A 9,013-nucleotide genomic window follows, 5' to 3' on the forward strand; every position below is an offset into this window, starting at 1 on the left:
ATTTTAAAGATATTATTTTGGAATTTACATTTTTAATACTTACTTAAAAATTCAATCATACATTTTCAATGATATACTCAAGCTTTTTCTTATTTTTATTTGTTTTAAAATATATATAATATAATATATATATAAAATATATATATATATAAAATATATATTTTTTGATTCATATTTCTTTTACTACATTATTATTTATTTTGTTATAGATTTGTTCTTCAATATAAAGTATCTGAGAGATACGAAGTTTTGAATCTTAAGAGAGAGTGTTGATCCTATGTCTGAAGAGACAGCGGGTAATAGAAACTGCGTATATATCATCTTTGTGTGTCAGTTAGGTAAATATGATTGATTGACTGTTGAGTGTTTGTGCATATATAACATATGTTAGGTTAAGTTGTCTCTTGTGTGTGTGTGTGTGTGTGTGTTGAATCCATGTGTTCATGCAGTTGCACACGTTTTGTTAGTGCAGTGTTATTGTTTTGTTTTGTTGCCGAGTTGCAACTAAATTATGCGCAGACACACATTCATTGGTCTCGTGTGTGTGCCCTACCTGTTGCACCATTCATCTTTGTTGCTTGCCACAACAACATCGTGCAGCACGAGTCGATTTCATTTGCTTGCGCATGCGTGGCACATTTCAGCTTGAATATTTCACATTTATTGACGTCTCGTCTGACACTCAGTCTAAGCCAAAGTCGAAGACGGAGTCTGGGATTGGGATATTGGATATTGGGCTGCGGCTGCGGCTTTTGCTGCGACTGCGACTGCGACTGACATTGAGATTTGGGGTTGGGCCTGGAGTCTGGAACGCTTGCAGCGTTTCAAATATTTCACTTCGTGATGTTATTTGCTGATCTACGAGTTTTGTTTTCATTTCGAAAGTGCGTATTATTATTATTCTTGCCTTTTTTTTTTGGTTTTGTTTTGCAAACAATATATTATTTTTGTGTTCAAACTGAAGGAGAAATTTTTGAAGCCAGGAAAGTTTTGCAAAGACACTCTAGTCCAAGGTCTGGTTAAACATAGAGAACGGATTTAATTTTCAATGTAGTTCTAAAAAAAGGAACGTAGTTATCAATATCATAAGTTAATGTTATAAAATTATCAAACATCCAAATTATGATCAAATGTAGATCGATCATTAAGAAAAGATAATTTCTTAACGCGTTCGTAAACTGGTTAAATCAAAAAACTCACTTTCGATCGCAGATGATCACAACATTTGCCTCGGGATCCGAATCCGGAACACCGTCTAATGATGTTTGGAAGTGAAGTGGGAACTGCGATGCGTGTATGCAAAGTGGGTCAAAAGGGTAAGGAAACTTGCGTTGCAAGCGTTGAACGCAACTCAAGTGGCGTTTATTTGTGGGATCAATGCAAAAGTGGCACTTGAGTGCGGCAAATAAGAGAGAACGTGAGCTTGCATGTGCGGCACTTAAAGTGTGAGAATAAGTGTGAATATACCCATAGGTATAGTAGAAGTACGAGTATAAGTGTGCATATAATTGAGAGTTTATGCGGGAGTAGAAGCGGCAGAAGAAGTGAGAGTAGAAATATGATTGAATGCCAAAGTGTAAATATATGTATAAATGCGAGTGGAGTATAAGTGTTTGCGTAAGTATGGGTTAAGGTGTGAAAATCAGTTTGAGTGTATAAGTAAGATTATAAGTGAGAGTATAAGTGGTGGTAGAAGTGTGGGAATCAGTTTATCCCTAGAAGTCAGGGATACGGTATAAGATATATACAACGGTAAAGGGGGATATAAGCGAAAGTATAAGTGTTTGTATAAGTGTATGTATAAGTATGTGTATAATTGAGAGTCTATGCTAGGGTAGAAGTGAGAGTAGAAGAGTGTGATTGGAGGTAAGAGTGTTAATATACATACATATGTGTGTATAACTTCGAAGATAGTATTTGTTTAAAGTATGGGATATGTGTGAAAATCAGCTTGGGTGTATAAGTAACAGAGTAAGTAAGAGTATAAGTGGTAGTATAAGTAAGAATAGTAGTCAGAAAAGAAGTGTGGGAATCAGTTTGTGCTAGTGACAGAGTTAGAGATAAAATATAAGATATGTGTAATTGTAGGCTGAGTATAAAAGTGAATATAAGTGTTTGTATAAGTAGAGGTACAACTATAAATATCAGGTCAGTTTTCATTCAACATTCGCTGCATTCAATTTCAAAATAATTTTAATATGAAAGAATCGCTTAAATAACTTGGTAAATTTATTAAACAATATTTAACTTTTAAGAGTCTTAAAGGTGTGTTCTAGGAATATCAATTCGTCCAGCAATTTAAGAAAAACTAAATTCGAAAATAAAACTAAATAGAATGTTTCTTATTTTTACCTATGTAAGTGCGAGTATAAGTGCGTGTATAAGTGTGAAAACATACATGACAGTGTTTGATGAGTATGTGTGAATATAAGTCTAATTATAAGTGTGCGTAATTGGTGTGTGGATAAGTATAACTATAAATGCGAGAATCAGTGTATACAGAAAAATTAGGATATAAATTAAATTAGGAAATAAGACTATATTTAATGTTTTTTATTTTTACCTATATAAATGTATGTGCGAGTATAAGTGTTATTATAAGTATGTGTAATTGGTATGTGAGAGTTAAAGTGTAAATATAAGTGTGAGTATAAGTGTATGAGTGTATAGATAAATTAGGAGCATAACAATAGCCATAATTGATGCCCCTCTAGCACTCTCTTTCCGAAGAATCTTTTGGACAGCTGCTAATTGACTTTCAGTGTTTGGGTTGTTGCTGCTGCTGCTGTTGGTGTTGCTGTTGCTGCTGAGAAAGTGAAATTGATCGCACGGCAAGTGGCATTTGGCTCATGCGCCGAGACAAGCATTTATTTTGTTTCGCTTTTGGTGATTTATGAGGCTGTGTGAGAGCCAGAGATTTGCACATTCCGCATACCAATCCACAGGGATTCTAAGGAGTTGTTGTCACTGCCGCAAAAGCTGTTGCAACAGCAGCCGTGGCAGCAGCAACAACTAAAGTTGGGGTCGCTGCTGCCGCTTTCTAAGCCGCATCTTAGCGAGTGATGCGATGATGCGGCTGCTGCTGCTGGGATGAGTTGCATGAGTTTGCAGCTTCAGCTTTTACCACGCATGCCCCGGCGACAGTTAAAAGCGAAACGAAACGAAACGAAAAGAAACGAGCAAATATCAGCGGCAACAATAACAATGGTGGCATCTCTCTTGGCGGTTGTTGGCAACAGTAACAGCAACAGCTTTAACCCAATTCTTTGGCTGCATTTCCGCCGCATTGCCACTGAACTTCTCCAAAGGGCCCAAAAGAGCGACTCCCAAGCGACACAAGCGTCCAAAAAACCTCTCGCTGTGGTACAAAACAAAAAAATACAAAAAAATGATGAAAAAAAGAAAAAAGTGTCTTCTCATTGCTTAATGGCAGACGTTGCTACTGTTTCATTGTTGTCTCTCTTGTTGTTGCTGTTGCTGTTGTTAGTTTGTTTCTTGTTTGTGGCGTTTTCACTTTGGTTGCACTTGGTGTTGGGAGTTGAAGTTGGAGTTGCCAATGCCATTGCCACCTTGTAACCCAAACAATAATGGACACATGCGACCGATTGCAGCCAGCGCAAAGGTTATTGCAACACCAACATCAACAGCAGCAACAACAACAGCAGCAACAACATTCACAGCAAGAGCAACTGCAACTGCAACTTGGGCAACGTCAACGCTGAATGCGGCAGATGACAAACGACAAGCCACTCGATGATGGAGTGTCAATGCAATGAAAACTAAACTAATAAATTGTGAGAGCGACCCAAATAGCTGGCTAGAAACTGGCGTGCAAAGAGGATTTACTGGGCGATGGATGGATGGATAGATGGATAGATGGATGATGACGACGATCGCGCTCTGTTCCGACTTCAACTACAACTACAACTCTTAACGCTACGTGTTTGTTTGTTTGTTCGTTGGGGGCGTGGTCGAGGGCGTTGCAAACTGTGGGAGCCGAAAAACAACATTGACATCTTCTACTAACGCCGCATCTCAATCGGTCTTCCAAATTCTTCGACTTCAACGCGCTATGCAAATGAAGTCATCAAAAACTGACCGAACGCATCAAAATGAAATGTTCAACTCCAACTGAAATGGGTTCGTCTTGTGAATCACAAATGAAGAGATGCCCTACACTCATATTTATTACTATTTATTTATTTATATTTGATTTGTTGTTGTTGCTGTTCTGTTGCGCTTTGCTACAGTCAGCACACGATGTAAGCAACTTACTTTATTTAATTAATTAATTTCAATTTGGGTGGAATTTGAATACATTTATTTTAGCGGAAAATAAAAGTTGAAAAATGTAGTATTCTTATTTATTTAGTTACTTACTTTGAACTGGAGTGGATTATGAGTGAATGAAATAATTTGGGAACTTACTTTATTTAAATATTTACTCACTTTGAAATTAACTAGATTATGAGTGAATGAAATTATTGTAGAATTTACCTAAGAAGGAGTCATCTCCGACCCCATATATGTATATTCTTGACAGCGTCAACAGCAGAGACAATCTAACCATGTCCGTCTGTCTGTCCGTCCGTCTGTACGAATACCTAGATCTCAGAGACTATACGAAATAGAGATATAATTTTTCTTTGACAGCATTTGTTATTTTTGTATGTAGATTAAGTTTATTTCAAATGTTTGCCACGCCCACTTCCGCCCCTGTAAATCGTCAAAACTCGATTAATATGCGTAATTTTGAAGCTATAGTTGCGAATTTTGATACAGACAATAACTATAGTATTTATGGTTCCTGAGAATTTGGTTCTAATGGGTTAGAGAATTGTAGAAGTTATTGAAGAAGAACGTTTGCATGGGAAAATACCCCAACTGCAATTGGGTCTTAGTTCTTATGGGTACCATCTGGTATTTTTTGTAGTCTATGGTATATTTTGGATGTAGCACTATATAGGTATATAAAATAAAGCTTTTCGTATATTTCAGTATTTATGCGGTATATTATTTTGATATATTTTGGGAGTGTTTTGGTCTTTTTCAAAATGCAGTCGAGCTCATTCGGCTGGAATTTTCTCACTTGCTCTACTTGCTTTTGTAACTTGAGAATCTTTGTCTTCAAAAATATTTGTGATTATCGAAATTTGTGTAATTCAAATGAAATGAATATTAATATTATTTGCAGCGAGCATACAATGTATATCATATACTTCCTGCTTGACGTGCCACAAAGAAACTGAGAAAAAAATACTCATGTATAATTAACCCGACTTCTTTCAGCTCGCCGGCAGATGAAAGATGATGGAGTTGACGACAATCGGGAGAGACCTTCGCTTTGGGGCAGCGCAGCGCAGCACCAAATTTGGTGCGACTCAACTGACCAACCTCCCCATAGTCTCTCCTCTCCTCTCCCCTCTCTCTCTCTCTCTCTCTCTGTGTGTGGCTGCTGTCTCTTTCTGGCTTGGGCAGCAGCCATGTGTGTGAAATTGAAGCGCAATTCGAGTCTGCGGCCGGTGAAAGTAACAAGATACTTTTAATAAGACATCTGAGCAGAGAGTCGCGTAAGGTGAAGCGCAGAGAGGGGTGGGGAGAGAAAAGGGGAAGGAGGGGAGGCAGCGTTTACTTAAGATGCGCACGGCGTGCGCCCAGCTATTAAGCGGGGCAGCAACAACTTGGGAACTTGCCTCAGCAGCCCTTCTTTTGATATGCGAGATTGGGAAATGAAGTTGCGGCGGCGCTTAGGAAAAAAACTGTGACTAGCCAAGTCATTGGATCAATGAGCATGCAAAGCAGATCAGCAAATAATTGATCAAGCAGACTGTGGCAGACTTTGTGGCGCGTCGCACATCGCGTCCGCGTGTTACTTAATGTGTGTTTGCAACGATAGACAAGCTGCAGCAACAACAGCAACCACAACAACAGCAACCACAGCAACAGCAACCAACAACAACGTTGGCCAACTTCAGGCGGAACCAAGTCGATTGGCACAACCAGCTTTGCGATGCGATGCGATGCGATGAAATTACTCCAATTTCGAGACAAGTCATTTTGGTCATATTTAGCAAACAGGAATCTCAGGCACTGCTCCTAAATCTGCCAACTGCCAACTGGACTTGAAATGGCGATGAAATCGCTGCCCACCCAATGCACAGTGGTCAGTGGTCAATTCATTGCAATCATCTGCAAATTGGTAAGTAATTCCTCTTTTTTTATGTATATTAATATTTAATGAATATGATGCTGAACTCTGCTAATAGATAATAGACAGAGCACAGCTGCTGCGTATACGTAATATTTGTATTCATTTATTGTTCTTATAATCTATTGAACATTACACCAATTTGGGTCGCGAGTCAATAATATAAATAATAAGAGTTTATAAATAAGAAAAATATCAAATAACTAAAAGTAATACCTAATAAAGGCTGACATAAATAAATAAGTGAAGTAATTTACAAAAATAAAATTCAAATTATTTAAAGTATCATAATAATGCATATAAAATTGAACATACAAAGAAAGTTGCAAATATAGAAATTATAGTATTAAATGGAAAACTGTGTATGCTGGAAAATTAATGTTGAAAACAATGAATTGAACAAATTAAATTTCAAATACATGTATTGAAGGAAAATAACAAATAGAACATTACACTTTAAATGCATTTAATAAAGAAGAATAGCAAAAAATAAATTATGTTTTAAATACATTTATTAAAGGAAAGTAGCAAATAATAAATTACATTTTAAATATATTTATTAAAGGAAAATAAAATGAATTTTATAACTTAACAAAGTTAGTTAATTACAAAATGTTTGTATTAAAAAGTGAACATAAATTATAAAAAATTCAAATAATTAACAAAAGATGCGGATAAAACTTGAGCGGGTTAAAAATCAAATAAATTACATGTAAAATAAAATACAAAAAACAGTGGTTAATTATTTTTAACTTCATCTTTCGTAATGAGATAATAAAAATATGACAAATTACACCAAATGACATAAAATATAAACTAATGAAATTCAAATAAAAATAATTAACATTCAGTTGATACTCAAATTTCTAAACTAAACCTTTGTAATAAAAAGTTTGAATGAATTATAAATAATAATGGTACATAATAAAAAAATTCAATTAAATTAAACGGCAAAATTTTTGAGAAGCTAAAAGAAATGATAAAGAGCAATAAAATAAAGCAAATGTAAACAATGTTCAAAGTAAAATATAAATAAAATAAGTCGTATTATTAAATTTAAATGATTTTATAATCAATATAAAATAGAATTCAATTCAATACAGTTACTTGGAAAGAAATGATAAAGAAAAATTAAAAAAAAAAGAATAAACCCAAAGGTCAACAATGATTAATATTAAAAATGGTTTTACAATCAATATGAAATTTAATTCAATTTAATACAGTTAAACGGAAAAGTCTTTCTTTCTTTATGAGAAGATAAAAGAAACGATAAAGCAAATAAAGCAAATATATGAAATGCTAAATATAAAATATAAATTCGAATGAATTTCTCGAAAAGTTTTGCAATACTATTTTGGAAAAGAATATTGTCCGAGATGTTAGATGTTAGCACAGTTTGGTTTCCAGTGTGCAGTCAGCTAACGCAACCAGAGCAAGTGCAGCTCGAAGTCATCGAGGGAAATGAAGTGGCAATGGCAGTTGCATGTGGAAAGGCGAAAGGGGAGGGGCAGAGGGGGGCAGCAGCTACAGCGTCATCGCGCCATTGTCGCTGGCTGGCCAAAGCAAAACCAAATGCGACGCGGCACTTGGCGAAAAATATTTTATGGAAAAGTGGAACAATCGATTAAGCATTACGACGATGCCGTAAAAAAAAAAAAAAAAACAGAGCAATCGGAGCAGCAGCAGCAAAAGAAGAAGAATTGCAATTGGAATTGGAATTGTGGCGGACATTAGGGCGCTGCATGTGGCAGCAGCAATAATTGGAGGCGGTTGCAACTTGCAAGGTATCAATGGCGAACACCAACGCAAAGATATTAACGCGGTCTGAACTTGATTGATCGCGAGTTAATAAAAAGTGTGTGCGCTTGTGTGTGTGTGTGTGGCAAGTGGCAAGTGGCAAGAGGGTCAGTGTTGCATAGAAAGTGCAAACAGTTTGAGGACTTGTCGCGTCGTCGTCGTCGTCGTCGTCTGCCTTGTTGACCAACTGCAACTGAAAGTTTTGTGCCGTCTGTTGCCACAGTGTAAACAAACCGCGAGTCGAAGTGAAGATGGGGAGGAAGAAGAAGAGGAGCAGAAGAAGAAGCCACCGATAGCGATACCATTGCGATAGCGATACCGATAGCGATAGCGATAGCCAAGTTACCGATACCCGAACTTGGCAGCTTGCCGCCGTATTTGTATTCGTGTCTCACTTTTTACTCTTGTTGTTGTTTTCTGCTTCTTCTTCATCTGCTGTTGTTGCTGCTGTGTTTTTGCTGCCTATCAATGAAAAGAAGAAATTTCGCCGTCGACGCGGCAACAGCGACTGCGACGGTGACGTCGACGTCGACGTCGACTGCGCTGCGCGCCTCGTGGTTGTCGGCGCCGTTGCGCATGCGAAGTGTTTCGCTACGAGAAAGCAGGTGGATGCAGCATTCGGCGCTTACCCACGGCGCGGACCAGACGCGTTTTCAACCACTTCGCTTGCCACTTGCCACTTGCTAGTTGCTAGTTGCCAACTGCCAACTTCAGTTGCGCCTTCAAATCGCCTTCTCGCCATAATAGAAACAAAAAAAACAACAAAATACAAAACAACAACAAAGAAAAACCAAAAATAATACAAATCACAACAACAATTGAAGCAACAAAATAAGCCACATTTTCTCTGTATTTGTGTGTGTTTGTGTGTGTGTGTTGGCCAAGTGCAATTTTTGTTGCATGTGCGTGTGTGCGTGAGTGCCACAAACAACAAGTGTCCTTTTTGTCGCGTCTGCGTTTTGTGTACTTGTTTTTTTTTTTTTTTTTTTTTGATTGTTCGACATTTGT

The sequence above is a fragment of the Drosophila sulfurigaster genome, chromosome X (genome assembly GCF_023558435.1).
Source record: "Drosophila sulfurigaster albostrigata strain 15112-1811.04 chromosome X, ASM2355843v2, whole genome shotgun sequence".
Taxonomy (NCBI): Eukaryota; Metazoa; Arthropoda; class Insecta; order Diptera; family Drosophilidae; genus Drosophila; species Drosophila sulfurigaster.